General features: G+C 48.7%; 1 protein-coding gene across 7 annotated transcripts in view; it reads left to right on the top strand.

Moving 5' to 3' along the window:
- The window catches only part of EPB41L1 (erythrocyte membrane protein band 4.1 like 1), a 123,428-nt gene that overhangs the window by 18,777 nt on the left and 85,042 nt on the right, over positions 1 to 19,609 (top strand). The gene's annotated exons all lie outside the window — the stretch shown is intronic.

Below are 19,609 nucleotides of genomic sequence, written 5' to 3'. Positions count from 1 at the left end.
TCGGGGGTGTTAAGGGTGGCCCTGTGCCAGGTTGAGGCAGGTAGAATAAAATGCCAGAGCTGGGAAAATATTGCTGCAGGAGGTAGTGGGGGCATGGGGGATTTTAGCTTCAGTTAAAAGGAATGATTTGACTCCTTCCTGCCAGACCTGGGCCCCATGGAGGTCTTTGGGCAGGAAGCAGTGGGAACAAGGACTCCTCTGTCTACCACTGCAGCACAGCCAGTGTACAGGAGGTGGACTAGGAGCTCTCTGGAGGGAGCCTGCCCAGTCTTCTTCCTCTGGTTTTCGGGCAGATGGGTGGGGATGAGAGACCTCAGTGTATATATACATGGTTTGAGTGTGTGAATTGAAGGGAAGATCGGGGTCAGGGGGAGGAAGAGTTGGTTCTTCATGCTTCTGGAAGCCCTCCCAGGTGCTAGGCACAGAGGCAAGCGGTTTGAGGGATCAGCTGGTAAGACAAGATCCTGAGTACTAATTGCTGCCAGTTTCTGGAGGGGACCGGAAGTGAGAGGGTGACAGTGTGATATGTTTTCACAGGCAGCCTAGTGCAGTTGAAGCGAAGTCATTTGGCCTGTGAACCTGTCCCCCAACCTCCCCCCTCACCCACCCACATACCAGTGCTACACTGACGTACCTGACACAGGCGTGCCCATGTTCTGGGCTTCAGCCCTTCTGTGTTCAGGGTCTGTTTTGGATTTAGTAAAGTGGAGACCTATAAACGCTCTCTCCTCTCTGGCCCCAGCTCTGGCTCATGCTCCTCAGCTGTGGCAAGAGATTCGAGAGATTCGTTTGTTTAAAATCTGCTGCAGGAGCAGAAACCCCCTCTATCAGCCTTTGTGACAACTATGCTGGGCTTGAATGGGCTTAAATGGACTTCAATTCATGCAGAATTTCCCTACTCTGCTCCAAAGAGGGTTCTGGAGCCAGTGGTATGTGAAGGTGGCTTGTGAGCTCAAGGAGGTTCTGGAACATGCTTTGTAGATGGCTCCTTGGGGGCTTGATGAGGTTTTGGTGGGAGTACCTGGGGGGGGGTCAGCAGCTCTAATGATGGCTTTTTCCCCATTCCCCACTCCTTCCTTGAGTGCCTCCAGTGCATGAAGGGGCCCCTTTCCTAGTCCTTATCAGCAGCTTGTCAGATGGTGACCAATACCCAGGGAACTCGGGTTCCATCCTGAAAGTAATGCCAGACCATCTGGTGGGAAATGAGAGTGAGTAAGGTGTTGGCCCTGGAGCTGTGGGATGCTCCATCACAGGATGGCAGGATCCAGCTTCTGGATTGATAGGAGGCTGCTAGGCAGCTCCCCACTGTGTCTCACAGGAGGGATACTGAACAAGGGGAACATCTCCTCATTTCTCCTTTCTTTGCATTGCTCCCCACCCACCCCACCCCCTTCACCACTCCCACACTTCAACCCAATAACCATAGAAGCTGTCTCTGAGGGGGTGAGGCTTCCCAAATAGTAACCAGATAGGAGCAGATATCCAGTTGCCTTCCCAGGCCCCTATTGTTCCTGAACTTCTCCCATTCTTGCAGGAATTTCAGTGTTTGTTGGGCAATAGGGATAGATTAGGGTAGGGAAATCTTTCCACTGGGGCCATCCTTATCTTCTTCTGCATGACCCTAAGCACCTAGCTTATCCTAGCACTAGACTCCAAAGTCCCTTCTGTTTTTCTTTTCTTTTTTGGTTTTTGGTTCACACCCCGCTGCTCAGGGGTTACTCTTGGCACTGTGCTCAGAAATTGCTCTGGCAGCCTCTGGGAATCAAATGAGATGCCAGGATTTGAACTACTGTCCATCCTGGATCAGCTGCTTGCAAAGCAAATGCCCTACTGCTGTGTTCTCTCTCCAGCACCCCCTTCTGTTTTACTTACAAAAGAAGTTTCCTTTGGTCCTCTCATCTGATTCTTTTTATGTTGCTTGGAGGTAGGCAGACACATAGAATGATCTCCATTTGGTGGGTATGTTTAACGGGCTCCAAAAAGATGTGACTGCTCTAAGGTCATTCTGAGAATGGTGGCAGACCAAAGCCTGCAGACAAAAGTCAGCATGCAGGAACCTTTCCCCACTGTCCAGTGCTGGAATAACCAGCTGGAATATTCCAGCTGCTGGAATAACCTCTGGGATACCTACTGGGGCCAGTCCAGTATGAAGAGAATCATATCACCTGGATCCTATGGTCTTCAGAAAAAAGCCTCACCCCCCCCCAGTTTGGAATTTGAGGGTTCCTTAGTCTGACCCCAATTTAGTGTCTCTCTCCTTTTCTCTTTCTTTCTCTCTCATCAGTGATTGAACCATGCAATGTAAAGCATGTAAGTGATGCATTATTATATAAGCCATCTCAGTCAAAAATCAGGTTTTCTGGGGCTGGAGAGATAGCATGAAGGTAAGGCATTTGCCTTTCATGCAGAAGGTCATTGGTTCGAATCCCAGCATCTCATATCGTCCCCCGAGCCTGCCAGGAGCAATTTCTAAGCATGGAGCCAGGAGTAACCCCTGAGCACTGCCGGGTGTGACCCCCCCCAAAAAATAAGGTTTTACTATAATATAATATATATATAATTACAATTATATATAATATAATATAAGGTATTGCTATAAATTTATGCTCTTAAAAAATTAAGTGTCTTGGGGACCGGAGCGATAGCACAGAGGTAAGGACAGACCCTGGTTTGAATCCGGCATCCCATATGGTCCCCTGAGCCTGCCTGGAGCGACTTCTGAGTGCCACTGGGTGAGCCAGGTGTGACCCAAAAACAAAAACAAAAAACCAAAAAGTTAGGGTCTCAAGCTGGAGTGATAGTACAGCGGTAGGGCATTTGCCTTGCATGTGGCCAACCCAGGATAGACCTGGGATCGATCCCGGTGTCCCAAACAGTTCCCCCAAGCCAGGAGCGATTTCTGAGCACATAGCCAGGAGTAATCCCTGATCATCACCGTCACTGGGAGTGGCCCAAAAACAAAAACAAAAAAAATTTAAGGATCTCCTCCACAGGAATCAGGATCCACCAGGGCTTCTGTCAGCTATGTTGCAAGGGGTCAAACAGTGTAAACTTGGGGCTTAGAGCAGGCAGGGTATGCTCTCTACCAATTTGAGCTATGTCCCCTGCTCTCAAAGTGATGTCCCCCCTTTTCTGTTGTTCTTTTTTGTATTGTTTTTGTTTTTGAGCCACACCCAGTGATGCTCAGGGGTTATTTCTGGCTATGTGCTCAGAAATCGCTCCTGGCTTGGGGACCATATGGGACTGCTGGGAGTTGAACCAAGGTCCATCCTAGGCTAGCGCAGACAAGGCACATGCCTTACCCCTTGTGCCACTGCTCTGGCCCCATACTTTTATATTTTTTTTAAATAAATTTTTTTGTTTTTTTTTTGGGGGGGGTCACACCCAGCAGCGCTCAGGGGTTACTCCTGGCTCTACGCTCAGAAATCGCTCCTGGCAGGCACAAGTGACCATATGGGATGCCAGGATTCGAACCACCATTCTTCTGCATGCAAGCCTTACCGCTGTGCTATCTCTCCGGTCCCATTTTTAAATATGTATGTATGTATGTATGTATGTATGTATGTATGTATGTATGTATGTATGTATGTATGGTTTTTGGGTCACACCTGGCAATGCTCAGGGGCTTCTCCTGGTTCTATGCTCAAGAAACGAGCCCGGCAGGCTCGGGGGACCATATGTGATGCCAGTATTCAAACCACCATCATTCTGCATGCAAGGCAAACGGCCCTACTGCTGTGCTATCTCTCCAGCCCCATTTATTTATTTATTTATTTATTTAATAAAATCTTTATTTTTTTATTTTATTTTATTTTTTTTGGTTTTTGGGCCACACCCGGCGGTGCTCAGGGGTTACTCCTGGCTGTCTGCTCAGAAATAGCTCCTGGCAGGCATGGGGGACCATATGGGACACCGGGATTCGAACCAACCACCTTTGGTCCTGGATCGGCTGCTTGCAAGGCAAACGCCGCTGTGCTATCTCTTCAGGCCCAATAAAATCTTTATTTAAGCACCATTATTACAAGTGTGATTGTAGTTGGGTTTCAGTCATAAACTGAACAACCCCTTTACCAGTGTAACATGCCCACCACCACTTCCCCCCTCCCTCGTTCCCACCCCTGCCTATATTATTTTTATAGTTGCTTTCTTAGATGTGAGTATGCATAAGTATATTACATATTTTTATACATACAATGTATACATATGAATGCATACAAGTTGTGTGAATAATAGAGAATAACATGAAATAATATTTGGGATCAAATCTAGGCATTGAGATATATAAGTTATCTACTCTACAGATTACTCTACAGGTTACTCCTGGCTCTATGCTCAGAGATTCCTCCTGGCAGGCTCGCAGGACCATATGGGATGCTGGGATTTGAACCACCATCCTTCTGTATGCAAGGCAAATGCCCTACCGCTGTGCTATCTCTCCAGCTCACCCTTCTTATTCTTTTTTTTTTGTTTGTTTGTTTTTTGTTTTTGGGCCACACCCGGTTGTGCTCAGGGCTTACTCCTGGCTGTCTGCTCAGAAATAGCTCCTGGCAGGCACGGGGGACCATATGGGGACACCAGGATTTGAACCAACCACCTTTGGTCCTGGATCGGCTGCTTGCAAGGCAAACGCCTCTGTTCTATCTCTCCGGGCCCACCCTTCTTATTCTTTTTTTTTTTTTCCGTGGTTTTTGGGTCACACCCGGCAGTGCTCAGGGGTTATTCCTGGCTCCAGGCTCAGAAATTGCTCCTGGCAGGCATGATGGGACCATATGGGGCGTCGGGATTCGAACCAATGACCTCCTGCATGAAAGGCAAATGCCTTACCTCCATGCTATCTCTCCGGCCCCATTTTTTTTTATTTTATTTAAACACCTTGATTACATACATGATTGTGTTTGGGTTTCAGTCATGTAAAGAACACCACCCATCACCAGTGCAACATTCCCATCACCAATGTCCCAAATCTCCCTCCTCCCCACCCGACCCCCTCACCCTTCTTATTCTTAACCTTCTTCTGACTCCTCCTTCCTCCTTTTCTTTTTCTTCCTTTTTCCTTTTTATCGTCCCCTTGTTCTTACTCTTTTTTTTGTTTGTTTTGTTTTTGGGTCACACCCAGCAGTGTTCAGGGGTCACTCCTGGCTATACATTCAGAAATCATTCCTGACAGGCTCAGGGGACCATATGGGATGCCGAGTTTCGAACCACCGTCCTTCTGCATGCAAGGCAAATGCCCTACCTTTCTGCTATCTCTCCGGCCCCTCTTCTTACTCCTCTTCGCATTATTCTTCTTATTCTTCTTCACCTTATTCTTCTTCCTCTTCTTCTTCCTCCTCTTCCTTTTCTCACTTTTCCTCCAACTCCTCTTACTATTATTCTCTTCCTGGGTTTTTGGACTTCATTGATTCCTATGTTGTTTCTGTTGAGTTTATCAGACTTCTATGTTCATCTGTTCACATTCTTTGAGTAGTTTAGACATTGTCTGATCATTTTTTTTAATGTTCTCTTCCAATCTCTTCTGTATGGAGTTGTTCTGCATCTCATCCTCTGGCTCACTGACCCTGTTCGCAGCCACCGTTACTCCAGTTGAGAGGCTTTCCATTGAGGTTTTCAATTCAAAAACTGAGTTTTTCAGTCCTGTTATTTCAGTATGAAGTTTTCTAATTTCAATCTTTATATCCTCTTGATTCTTATTTGTGTTCCATTCAAGTCTATCTATGCTTTCTTTGGGCTCCATGAACATCCTTCGTAATTCTTCTCTAAACACCTTATCTGAGAAGATACTTAGCTGTTTGGTACTTTTCGGGTCATCAGAACAGCCATCTTCATTCTCTATACACGGGATTGTCCTGCATTGTTTCCCCATTGTGAAGCTAGTAGTGTGGTTTTTACTATTTGCTGTGGTCGGGTTCAGGGGTTAAAAGGTGTATGCAGAGGGCCAGAGAGATAGCATGGAGGTAAGGCATTTGCCTTGCATGCAGAAGGACGGTGGTTCGAATCCTGGCATCCCATATGGTCCCCCGAGCCTGTCAGGAGCTATTTCTGAGCATAGAGCCAGGAGTAACCCCGAGCACTGCCGGGTGTGGACCCCCCCCTCCAAAAAAAAAGGTGTGTGCGGAGTGGCCACGCTCCTCTAGCTCCATTCAAAAAGCAGGCAGAGAGCAAGGCAACAGTCCTTTATAATGGCTCTCTAGTGCCCAATCACATGGCAGGAACCAGCCCCCACGTTGTTTGGTTGGGGTCATCTTACTGGGTTTGAGTCCTGGAGAGATTATGTTTGTTGGTGTCTTCTGGGCTGCCTCCTGGAGAAAGCCCTTTTCTGTAGTTCTGAGGATCAAACTCAAGGCCTCACATTTGCAAGCCAAGTGCTCTAAAACTGAGCCACATTCCTGGCCTAATTTAGTTCTCTTCCTAGTCTTCTAGCTCCCTATTCTTCCTGCCTTTACTGAAATAACAGGATGTCTTTTTTTCTTTATTCTCAACCAGATGGATGAGATTAACCATTTTTTGGAGGCATGCTGCCTGGGGGCAGCAGTCTCTCTTGCTCTTCACCTGCCATGGGAAGGGAGTGATTGCAGTTGAGCAGAGATACTGGTGTCCATGGGTGCCTGCTGACCCCTGAGTCCATGTTCATGGAAGCCTGTGCCAGGTGTCTCTCTGATCATGGGTACTTGAGGTCTGCAGGAGGGGTTCCAGAACTTAGAAAAAAGTACCTGAAAAAAGTGGCTGAGCTGATCAACCTCTCAATTTACTTCCCCGACTGGTCCAGGTCCAGTTCTGGTATGCATCTCATCCCTGCAGATACCTTAATGCTCTGGGGGACATTGGGACTCTCCTTTATAGGGGAAGGGGAGGGAACAGGAGTGGAGCAAAACTATATGGCACTCAAACTATGAAGCTGACTACCCGCTCTGAGAAGGGGTACCTTCTCACAGTACAAATAAAAGTATGACAGGACTCCCCCAAGTCTTCAAGTGTTGCATTCAGAGTTTCTGGAAAAGGAAAGGTGAGCCTTCTACCCCCAACTTACTGCTGTATATATGGGGGTAACCCAGACATATCCTAAACTTGGTCCCTGCTATGGGTTGAGTAAAGGTGGGTACTGGGCAAGGTTCAACTTCATCTTTGTGGCTATGGGTTGGAGCAGAAAAGTATCATGGTTGTGCTCTCTTTCTGCCTCCTGTCTTCTCAGCTAAGTGCTAAGATCTTTCCCAGTGGCACTGGCAACTGACAGATGGAGAGGTACAGGAGGGCTGAAGAAGCCCAGGGCAGGCTGGGTAGCTGCTAAGTGCTGGCTGGCAGTGGGGCTGTTCAGCCATGCACACCCATTCACAGGCCCTCCTGTGCTCTTCCTGCACCCCAGCTTGGTTGCAGCTTCCTCCTGTTTCTGCAACTCGGCCACATGCAACTCTGAGGCTCCAGGCACTGTCCCTGACTTTGGCACAGGGGACTAGTTTGACAGGTTTGACCACACCTGTGAGCAGTTGGAGGGTTGGGAGCTGAGGTAGGCCAGCCTGAGATGGCAGTGTGCCCTGTCCATGCCTGCCCCAATCCTTCCAGCCATTGTCCTCTCTCTAGGGAGGCTCCGTGGGGAGCAAAAATGACTGGCACTTCTAGTCCTGGCCTAGTGGCCAGCTCTGCACACTGCCTGGAGCAGGTGCCTTGCCTTTCTTGGACGTCTGTCTTCAACTGTCTGATGGGTCTGTGAGCTCACGGTCTTTGAATAGCTCACCTGAAATGGCCATTTCTCCCCAACCCTGGGCACATCAGGGCTTCTGGAAGGAAGGATGAACACTGTAGCCAAGGACTACACTGGGCTTGCTAACCCAGTAAGGGCTTAGACTCCACATAGGCACTTCCTCTGTTCTGGCTGTCCTTTCCAGTTGCCATCAATTGCCTCAGGGGCTACTCTGAGGTCCCAGGCAAGTGGGGTTGTAGAGAAGTCTGTGGGGAAATCTCAGACTTGTCAGGTCCTCTTTCCCCTGACTTGGGAGTCACCCAGAGCTCTGCCCATGATGTTGTGGAGATGGTCCTGTTGCTGCTTTCTCATGGTGTGTCACAGTGGGACCCAGTGGGACATGCTCTCACAGTGTGACTCAGTGTCCCAGTGGGACCTCCTCTCTAGTCTGGAGATGCCACATGGTCAGAAGCTCTCAGGGCTGACCATACTCAGGGCAAGAGGAGGACTAGTACCTGGAAAAGAGGACAGGGACAGAGAAGGGATGGGGCTCTTCCTGGGCTTGGTATAATGGGGGTATTGTTTGCATCATGCCTGGCATATTCTTTTTTGTTTGTTAGTTAGTTTTTTTGGTTTGGGGGCCTCACTCAATGGTGCTCAGGGGTTACTCCAGGCTCTGAACTCAGAAATTAGTCCTGGGAAGCTCAGGGGATCATATGGGATGCTGGGGATTGAACCCGGGTTAGCTGCATGCAAGGCAAATACCCTACCCTCTGTGCTATTGCTCTAGCCGCAGCATCTTCATTCTTACTTCTTTTGCCCAAGCTATAGCCTGCAGGATCTTTGTGATACACAAATGGGGGCAGTTACTTGGTGATTTTTGTATTTAGAATGAACTTGAGGAGACTGAAAGGACAACAGATAAGGCACCTACCTGGCACCTGGCAGACCAATATTTAGTCCCCACACTATTTAAGATCCCCTAAGCCCTTCAGGAGTGACTCCAGAGAACACAGCCAGGAGTAACCCTAAACTGTCCCCTCCCAAAAAAAAACCTGAAATCTCTTCCCATGGCTAACTTGGTCCTGCATGAGCCATGCCCCCACAACTCTTCACAATCTCCCATAGATAATCGACATTAACAAACACCTTGACTCTCATGTGTCCTCCTCTGCTTAGCTCCTGACAGCAGCTTCATGTCTCTCACCCTTGACATTCAGCATCCATCCCTGTCTCCCTGTGTTGCCTTCACTCCTGCTGCCTCTCATTCCTTTCTGCTCTGGGGCCAGGGTTGGCACACGCTTGGGAGATTGCACATTTGGTAAAGGTGCAACTTCTACTCTTGTGCCACCAGGATCACACCAGAGAGGTGGGTGAGGCAGTGACAGGATCCATCACATTGCCTCCTGCCTGTAATATGGTGAGCCACTTTTCCAGGGCTCTACTACCTTTTGATTGATGTTTATTGCAAATTTTTTGTTTGTTTTTTGTTTTTTGGGCCACACCCGGTGATGCTCAGGGGTTACTTCTGGCTATGCGCTTAGAAATAGCTCCTGGCTTGGGGGACCATATGATATGCCAGGGGATCGAACAGTCCATCCTAGGCTAGCGCTTGCAAAGCAGATGCCTTATCTCTAGCACCACTGCTCCGGCCCTGTTTATTGCAAGTTTTAACTACTTTATCTTGTGTGTGTGTGTGTGTGTGTGTTGCTGTTATTTATAGAAAGCCACATGGTAACAGGGATTCAATTTGGAGTTTCATATATGACAAGCATAAGCTCTACCCCTAGCTGGCCCTTTTACTTTGAGTGCCATATTTTCTATTTGTTTTGTTTTTGGGTCATACCTGGCAGGCTTGAGGGCTACTCCCAGCTCTAATGCTAGGGGCTCATTTCTGGTGAAGCTTGGAAATAGAAACTTGGCTTCCTATATACAAAGCAATACAAAGTGTTCAACTTTTTGAGCTATCTCCCCTGCTCACCATGCTCACCCTTGACCCAATATTGCATGGCACATAGTAGATGTTTATGAAGCACTTGTTGGGTGAAGGAAGTTGTAAGGATTTGAGTGTGCATGGCCAAGGGCACGTTTCCTAGTGACTGCTCAGAGAATAGCAACTTTTCGTAAGAACTAGAGTAACAGGACTGTTAATATGCATTTCTGCCAGCCCTTAGGGCTGGAGTGCAAAGGCACAGGGCAGAGGAAACTGAGCAGTGGAGGTTGAGAAGATCCACAGGCATCAGATCTCAGGAATCCCTAACGCTTGGCCAGAATTTAGACTTCCTGGAGGACAGTAGCTGAAGTCATCAATGTCATCAACTGTGCCCTGAGGGTTCTATTTCTGCTGAGACCTCAGACCTGCTGTGTTGCAGTGGACTAGATCAAGCCCTCTTAGAAGCACTCAGCGGGGGTGGGGTGGGTGCAAAGGATGGGGTCACCTGTGAGTCCAATGCTTGGCTTTCTATTTGGGTTCCTCTCCTTAACCAGGTGACTTCTGCCAGCCACAGCAGCTCTGATTAGGTTTATTCTCATGACTCGGTACCACTGATCCCTACCTCTTGGGTCTAGAAGAAAAGTGGTTCTTCAAAGTCTTATCAAAGGAACCATGCTCTGCATTCAACAGTGAGTTTTAGGGCCAACAGAGGCACAGAAGAAGAAGGACAGACCCAAGGATGATTTGGAGGGCTGGGGCTTTGCTCTGTTATGGGAGTAGGAGGTCAAGCAAAGAAGCAGAAGGCCAGGTGGGTCTGGTCCTGTGCCTAGTATACTGTGGAGATACTGGAACTTTATCCCAAATGGATAAATGGGGCTGGTAAGGTCAGATTCCAAGATGTAGAAGTCACTGGTGAGGTCAGAGTTGCTGGACATAGATAGAAGTCACTGGTGAGGCCTGACCTCAGGCAAGTCGAGCACTCACAAAGAAGCATCCACCTGCACCTGCCACTTTGGGAGGTGGGAAATGGATATTTATATTAGGTGTGAGTAAGGTGTGGACCTGTGTTAGCCAATTGGGTAGGATATGAGAGGGGATTAAAATGGGGGTGTGTGCTTCTGTGTTTAGGGAAGACAGGGAAAGGGGTTTAGGGAAAGCAGGGTGTGTGCTCTGGATGCGAAAACAAGGTGTGCAAGGTAACAGGCAATGCTGGCCACCACCGTAGAAGCTGGAAACAATGGGAGCTGATGTCTGGCAGAGGTGTGTGGCTATAGGGGCACAGTTGGATGCACAGAGACCAGTGGCCAAACTTGGAGTGGTCCAGTGAGAGTTGATGGGCCCAAACTCAGGAATGTGGAAGTGGAGAAAGGGAACAGATGAGAGAGGGAGAGAACAGGCAAAGGGGACCAGAACTGGTGGTAAACACCTCCCAACACAAGAACCGTCTATAATCCTCCTTTCCTGCTGAGATGAACCTAGAGGGCTAGGGAGTTGATCCTCTCTTAGGAGCCAAGAAGAGGAGAACCCCATCTGGATGGAGTGAGGGATACAATCTACACCCCCATTTTTCATCTGATGGCACCCTGAGAGGCTTTTGTCTGTGTTGCCAGGGGAAGCAAAGTTTCTGCTTCATTCTAAGACTGGTTGGCTCTGGGTGGAGCTGGAACTTTGATGAATGAAGGGCCACCCTCCTGCCTACTCTCTCTATGAGTCAAGAGACTCATGGTACATAAGTGGTACGTAAGTGGTACGTAGTGGTACGTAGTTTCCTGTGCTCCACCTTCCAGATCTTAAGGTGATAGCTGGATCCATCCTCCCATTCATCCCACCAGTCTCTGCTCCAGTCACTTCCTTCCAGATTGGGAGAGCCACCCTCAGGGGCGGGTGGGGGCTACACCAGAAACTGCGCTTTTCCCTTCCCCAGTGGAAAGTGAAGGCAATGGGGGAAAGGCTCTGGTTTTACAGCTCTGCTTCTCTAACCTCAAGTTTCCCCTCTGGTCTCCTAGAGCCCCTATATGTCCTCTTGGGGGGCTCTAGGTGGTGCTCTCTCTTGTTGGTATTCCTCTGAGAGGCAGAGTGGAGAACATGTTGTAATAGGCTCTTAGTGTTGCAGCTGTGTGTGTGTGGGGCTCATTCTCCCTGAGAAGCCCCTAATAGAGCCTTCAAGTCCTATAGCCATTTAGCCCTTCTAACCCAAGCCAGGCTTGGGTTGACAACTCCTGGGATGTGGGTGATAGTGGGCAGCATGTTAGGCCATGGGAGTGGAGAGGGGATGGCTGAGAGGCCTGGAGCTCAGTGGTTCTGAATTCCTTGCCTGCTGGACCATGAGCTGACTGAGGTTCATTGGAAGGCTGCCAGCATCCATTTCTGCATCTGTGACAGAGCGACTATGGCACATCATCCGCTGTTTGCAAATGATGGGTGAGGTGGGGTGGCGTGTATGCCATTCAGGAGGCAGTTTCCTTTCCAAACGTCTCTCCCAGAAGGGCAGGGAGCTGGGCAAAATCCACAGCAAGGGGGCCTTCAAGAGCCATGGCCTGGGCTGCCGCATGCCAGTTAGTGAATGGTGCTGGCTCCTGGCAGGGCCTGGAAGTAGGGAGGGGTCTGAGTAGGGGAGCTGTGTCCGAGCTAAGTTTGAATAACACACTCAAGGGCCTCCAGAGACCTCAAATGAAGATTTCTCATCGGTGCTGAAGATGGAGCAGAGTAATGAGCCAGAGCTCACTGGCGGGAAAGGGGGCGGCCAGATTGGTTCCAGCCTTGACGAGGTCCAGCCACACTCATTATTGCTGACCACTGGGGGCGTGGCCCCTTGGTCCATTTGGGCTGAGGGCTGAGGTAGTTTCTCTAGAGTGTAAGTGCAGGGGAAGGGGGACATCTGGTAGTGACTCAGCTCTGCTTCTGTGAATGCTGAGTGGAGGTCAGAGGCCACTGGCCTTCAGCATCTTCCATGACGCTCAGCTCAGGGCTCAACCTCCCATGCCCGCCTGACATGCCCATGGGATTGTGGGTACAGGAAGAGGCACAGAACCCAACAGGATGGAGAAGATTGGCCAGAGTGTGAGTGACCCTCCCTGTGTTTTGCCTTGGGTGAGTGAGTAGGTGGATCCTGAAAAGGAGGAAGAGGGTTCTCAGGAGAACTGGGGCACAGGTGTGAAAAAAAGTGACCCTGGCCTACAGGAGTCTGCTTGCATCATGGAGTACCCAGCCCCTGCGGGCATGGTCTCAGAGAGGCTGACGAAGGGCCCTACAAGGACAAGGATGTAGGTGCAAGTGTGAATGCAGCACTGGTAGAGCTGAGCAGGGAACAGGGAAGGGGTGCCTCATCCTGAGATTTGAGGAAATCTGGAGTGGCTGTACAAGCGGGCTCCTGGTTCATTCTGCAGGTGCTGCTCCTTGTCTTGGTGGGGATGGGGAGCTGCTTCGTGGGGAGAGGAGGACAGATCCTAGTCCCACAGTCATCTCACGAATGCCACAAAGAAAAAAGGGGAAGCAGCAGAGCAGTGGGCCACATGCATCCTCTGTGGGGTCTCTACTTACCCGTTCCTCTTCCCACTGGCCTGCTCTTCTTTTTCTAGTTCCCTTCTCTCCTCGACCTCTTCAGGAAGCAATTAAAGTCACTGTGTTTTCTTAGTAATACTTTGTGGGCTTTTGGGGGGTTTTTTTTTGCAATGAAAGTAATAATATATTAGCAGAAGTTTGGGAAACTGTGTGAGGAGACTGAAGGGATCCTGAGTTTTTTGGGGGACTGGTGGATCTGACCCTTGTCCAAGTGTATTAGCATACGTCTGTCCAGGTCAGTAGTCTGAAATTCAGGTCTGATCAGATATGATCTGATTCCTTGAAAGGTGCTGGGGACACAGGTTTTCCCTAGTCCCTGACTCATGGCCCCTCCACCCTCTGCTATCCCACATGCCTCTAATCTCCCTCCTCTGCTCTTCTCTCTCACTTAACCGGACTTTGAGATGGTTGCCCTAGCCTGGCTGGCTACTTGGATAATCTGGAATAATCTCTCCACTTCAACATTCTTTTTACTTTTTTTCCTAGATTCCTTTTAATTTTTAATTAAGTTTTTGGTTTTGGACTACAGATGCTTAGGACTTACTCTTGTCTCTGCACTCGGGAATCACTTCTGGTAGGGTTCAGGGGATCCTATGGGTAAGATAAGTGCCTTTACTCACTGTACTTCCAAACATTATTTTTTTTTTTTTTTTTTTTTGGTTTTTGGGCCACACCCGGTAACGCTCAGGGGTTACTCCTGGCTATGTGCTCAGAAGTTGCTCCTGGCTTGGGGGACCATATGGGACACCGGGGGATCGAACCGCGGTCCGCCCAAGGCTAGCGCAGGCAAGGCAGGCACCTTACCTTTAGCGCCACCGCCCGGCCCCCAAACATTATTTTTAATGCTCAAGGCTTAACTTCTGGCTCCAGTGATACTCAGGGAACCATATGGGGCACTGGGAATCAACCCTGGGTTGGCTGTATACAAAGCAAGTTCCCTGCCTGCTGTGGTATCTCCTTCAACCCTCCTCCCAACATTCTTAACTTGATCACATATGCAGAGTCCTTTTCTCCCATTCACAGATTCTGGTGATTAGGATGTGAACCTCTTGCAGTTGTGTGTGTGTGTGTGTGTGTGTGTGTGTGTGTGTGTGTGTGTGTGTGTGTGTGTGTGCTTCTCTGACTCCCTGGAAGAGAAAGAGAGAAGACAAGATAGAGAGCACCAGACACAAAGGAGACTGGAGAGGACCCTTAGAGCAGGTTCCACCAGACTCTTCAGGATGGAGGTCCCATAGAGGCAGTGATGCACCCTGCAGGATAGACATATTCTCTGTGAGTGTGGCCTCCAGTTTCAGGGTCAGGACCAGGTCCCACTGGGCGTGCATGTGTTTCTGTGTGTGCTCACCCATCAGTGTCCATAGCCATATTCTTGGGAGGGACTGAAAAATAACTTTTAAAAGGGCCCTTTCTGTTCCTGTTCTAAGCAAAATAATTACACAAGTGACTAATTTTATCCCTAATCCCATAATTACTTTATTATGTAGCTGGTGAGAGGGCCCTGAGCAGTGTCGATGGCTCCACATTGGCATCTGGCCCACTTGGCCTGGTGTGCCAGTGCTGAACCCTGCCCGGCTCTGGGCCCAGGCCTGCCATGGTAATGGGGATGCTCCAGTTCCCTTTCTGGCTGAGGCCAGTTCCCTTGAGCCTTGTGGGTAGTAGGTATCTAGAAGTAACCTGCCTTCCTTGCAATTCCTTGTACATAAATCATTGCTTGGAGAGCAAGAACTCACACTTTGGATTTTTAAACTTTTATAATAATTTTGGTGGGCTGCAAAATAGCACAGCATATAGGGCACTTGATTTGCACATGGCCAACTGTGTTCAATCCATGGCACTCCATATGATGCTCCAAGCCTGCCAGGAGTAATTCCTGGGTACAGAGGAAAGAGTAACCCTTAAGTACTGCCAGATGTGGTTAAAAAATACAGGAAAACAAAAACATTGAGAGGTAGTGTGGGGGGTTAGGTCACACCTGGCTATGTTCAGGGTTTACTCCAGGCTTTATATGCAGGGGATATTCCTGGTAGGGCTTGGGAGACAATATGTGGATGTCCAGGATCAAACCTGGGTCAGTTGTGTAAAGGTAGGTAAGTGCCTTACTCACTGTACTATCTCTCCAGCCCTAGCAAGCTCACACTTTGGAAACTGAAGTTGAGAGAGAGGTCTAGGTGCCTGGTACCACATATGGCCCTTAAAGCACAAAGGGGTCATTTCTGAGCCAAAAGACAGAGAATAACCTCTGAACACGACCAGGTCTAGCCTTAAAACCAAAAGAGGAAAAGGAAAGGAGTTGAAAACTGTGGATTCCAGCTCTCATTAACTTGCTCCTTGACCTTGAAGGAGTCATTGCCTGAGGGTAGTAGTAGCTTTGCTGTCTGTGGAGTGGTACCTGTCCAGTTCCCATATGGCCTTCCAGGAAGTAGCCAGAGCTTTGCATCACTGAGGTTTCTCTTCATTCCACTTTCAAAGGAAGGGCCAAGGCCTGGCTCTTTGCTACCCCTGTTGTCCAAGCACTGTAGTGCATTCAGCGCTGATGTACTGGAGCTGGGATTTGACACTCAGTTCTGTCTGTCCCCTCATTTTTTTGCCTTTCCCTTGAGGCCAGCCTCCTAGGATTAGGCTTGTAAGAGTAACTCAGCCCCTTCAGAGTTGAACGTATGAACTCAAACTTGAACTCCATGAACTTTCATGAACTCCATGAAAAATAAGGATGGCAAAGTTCATTGGAAACATCTGCACCCAGGGAGTGGAAACACCCAGGATTGGTTTCACTCTTTGTCACTGGCTTCTTGGATCTCACATCAGTACTACGAGGGCATAGAGTTAGCTGATCTCAGAAGGTCTTTCTGGCAATGTTGTCCACTTCATTTGGTTCCAGAAAGTTCTGTGGGGAAAGGGGTCAGTGTGTAAAGGAGTTGGCAGCCCTTGTTTCTTCCTCCCACTTCTGCTTTGTGCAGAAACCCTGCTCTGACTGGCCCACAACATGTGTGCAGACATTCACCCTGCCACGGGGTGAAAAAAACAGAGAGAGTGCATTGCCCTGAAAGTTTGCCTTCTTGGGCATTGGGGCTGGCCCCTGCAAGTACCCTGGACTCAGGGATGGCTGCTGGGAATCTGCAGAGGAGATAGAGGCTTTAGCATACTGGGATATCATCAAAGAAATGCCCAGTTTCCCTTCATCATCAGGTCTTGCTTTTTTCTCCCATATTTTCCTGCTGTTCTCTTCAAACCCTAAGAGGCAGTGCTGGGGCTGTTCTCACAGCGAAGGAAACCGTTGGAAGGATAAGGCATTATTTCCAGCTCACAGAGCCTGGGATGGAGTGGCTGTGCCCCCCTGGCCCCATGTATGACCATGGGATGAAAGAAAAAGTAGATTGGACTCAGTTATTTTTTGTCAATTTTATTTATTTTTTCAGTTTGGGTTTTTATTTATTTTTTTTATCCCTTCCTCTCTCACGGTGTCTGCTATGACCAGAGGTTGCACACATACTTGGTTGTAGGGTTCCCTGTCTCCTGGGCTTTGTTCCCTTCCTGTTTCTCAGAGGATTCTGGGAAGGGAGGAGGAGAGAAGATCTTCTAAAGACCTGAGTATCTGAGGGGGTTGGGGAAAGCCCCTCCGGGGGAGCAGCTGTGAGCGCAGAGCCAGACTCCCCAGGTAGAACTGCAGTGTGTGGGTGCCTGGGAAGGTGTGCTTGCCACGTGTGTGACTCCTCCTGCTCCAGCCCCGTTCTGCTGCCTGGGCACTCCTGCCTCATAACTCCAGTTCTTCCCCTGCTGCGATAAATGCTCCTCATTCTCCTTCACTCTTGGTTTGATTTTCTGACACTTTTTAGAATTGCATTTTTCAACTTGTGGAAAACACTCAGAACATTTGCCATCTTAAGCATTACAGTTCAGCAGCTCTGAGCTCAGCCCCCTCCTGACTCCTGGTGGTCACGGTTCCACTCGTGTCTCTCTGCACTGATGACCTTGAGTTTCTCATGTACTTGCACGTGGCTCTGGACTTCTGTGACTGCCTTATTTCTTGTCATAGGTCCTCAGTGATCATTGGCACAGGCACCTGTGTCAGATTCCCAACCCTCTCAGGCTGAATGGGACAGAGACTCCTGTGTTGCATTTCTAGCCAAAGCTTCAGGGACCTTTGTGCTATATCCACTGCTTGATCATCATATTTAATGTTGCTTATACACATCAATGTGCAAGTATCTCTTCAAGACTGCTAGCAATTCTTAGGAAATACATAGAAGTGTGATTGTATGGTTAGCACATTTGTGATTTTGTGCACACGTGCCCTCAGGGATCACTCCTGGCTCTGTGCTCAGTATTTGGGAGGACTATATGGGGTGTCAAGGATCAAACTGGGGTCAACTATGTGTAAGACAAGCACTGTAACCTCTGTATTACCCAGCCCCAGCACTATATTTAGTGAATCAAAACAGTTTTATTAAAAGAAATATTTCAAAAAGTGGGGGCTGGGGCGGTGGCATAAGTGGTAAGGCGTCTGCCTTGCCCATGCTAGCCTAGGACAGACTGCTGTTCAATCCCCTGGCATTTCATATGGTCCCCCAAGCCAGGAGTGATTTCTGAGTGCATAGCCAGGAGTAACCCCTGAGTGTCACCGGGTGTGGCCCCAACTCCCCCGCCCAAAAAAAAGAAAGAAAGAAATATTTCAAAAAGTGTGTGCCAGGGCCAGAGAGACTGCACATTGGTAGGGCATTTGCCTTAGATGCAGAAGAATGGTGGTTCGAATCCCGGCATCCTATATGGTCCCTTGAGCCTGCCAGGAGCGATTTCTGAACATAGAACCAGGAGTAACCCCTGAGTGCTGCTGGATGTGACCCTCCCCCAAAAAACAAAAAAACAAAACAAAACAAAACAAAATCAAAAAGTGTATGTGTGTGTGTGTGTGATGGGAAGAGAGAGGTAAGGAGGGAGAGAGATGTTCAAAGAACACAGACTTCTCCAGAGAAAATCTGCACCATTTTTTTTTTTTTCTAAAGCCATCCTTTATTGCTTGTTGACTCTGTGCCAGGAGCTTAGTTTAAACCCTTAACATAGATTACCTAGCACAAAGCCTGTATCTGGCCTACTTGAAATGTAAAATGATCTATAATTTGCAGCTGAGGAGATAAAGGGCTCAGAGAGGTCATGTTATTTGTTCAATATCTCCCAGCCAGCCAGCACTGTAGCCAGCTTACTCCCGCAGGGTGCCCAAATCCTGCCTGCGAGGCTGCACCGCCTCCCAGTGGCCTCTCTGAGCCCATCTGTCCCGTTCTCTGTTCTCCATTCTCTGTGGCGCTGGTATCTCACTAGCCTCACACTGCCCATCTCTCTCCTGCCTGTGCTTCTGCTGTCTCTGGAAACTTGGAGTCTGCAGATGCTGGGAGTTCTGTATGGTGGAGACCTTCAGAGGAAGACCTGTAATTTGCTTCCTGATTTTAGTTCTGGATTCCTAGCTGCCTCCTGCCTCCCCCTCAGTGACCCAGAAGCTTGAGTGCTTGTGTGGCTTCTTCCCCAGTAAGCAGGGACTCTGCCTGTTCACCGTCACAGTGGGGCTGTGTGCAAAGGAGGGGACCCAACCAGACTGACTAACATCCACCTAGAACCTTGATTTCCCAGTTAAAACAGAGTTAGGACACTTAGCTATTCATTTTGGTTTGGGGTCCACACCTGGCTATGCTCATTGATCGCTCCTGGTGGGGCTCAGGAATCATATATGGTGCCAGGGATAGAACTTGGGTAGACCACATGGAAGGCAAGTGCCTTATTCCTGTACTCTCTTTCCAGCCCAAAGGTAGGCAGTTTTGTAGAATGATGGAGGTTTGTAAGTGGTTCTTGTGCACTGGCATTTGCTTGTCTTTTAAAACTATCAGAAAGGGGCTGGAGTGATAGTATAGCACAGAGTACAGTATTTGCCTTGAAAGTGCCAACCCAGGTTCAATCCCCAGTTTCCCATATGGTCCCTTGGGCCTACCAAGAGTAATTCCTGAGTGCAGAGCCAGGAGTTACCACTGAGCATCATCAGATATAACCCTAAAACAAAACAATACAAAACTATTTGAGAAAAGGATCCTTCTTTGGCAATTTTTATTTAATTTAATTTTTTTGGTTTTTGGGCCATACCTGGCAGAGCTCAGAAATCACTCCTGGGGCCGGAGCAGGGGTACAAGTAGTAAGGCATCTAGCCTAGGATGAACCATGGTTCTATCCCCCTGGCATCCAATACGATCCCTCAAGCCAGGAGTGATTTCTGAGCGCATAGCCAGGAGTAACCCCTGAGCGTCACTGGGTGTGGCCCAAAATCCAAAAAAAAAAAAAAAAGTAAATCACTCCTGGCAGGCTTCCCCGAGCAATATGGGAAGCTGAGAACTGTACCCTGGTCAGTCCTGGGTTGGCTGTGTGCAAGGCAAACGCTTTACTGCTATGCTATCGCTCTGGCC

This window comes from Suncus etruscus, chromosome 9 (genome assembly GCF_024139225.1).
Source record: "Suncus etruscus isolate mSunEtr1 chromosome 9, mSunEtr1.pri.cur, whole genome shotgun sequence".
NCBI lineage: Eukaryota > Metazoa > Chordata > Mammalia > Eulipotyphla > Soricidae > Suncus > Suncus etruscus.
This window is presented reverse-complemented; position numbering and strand designations above follow the sequence as displayed.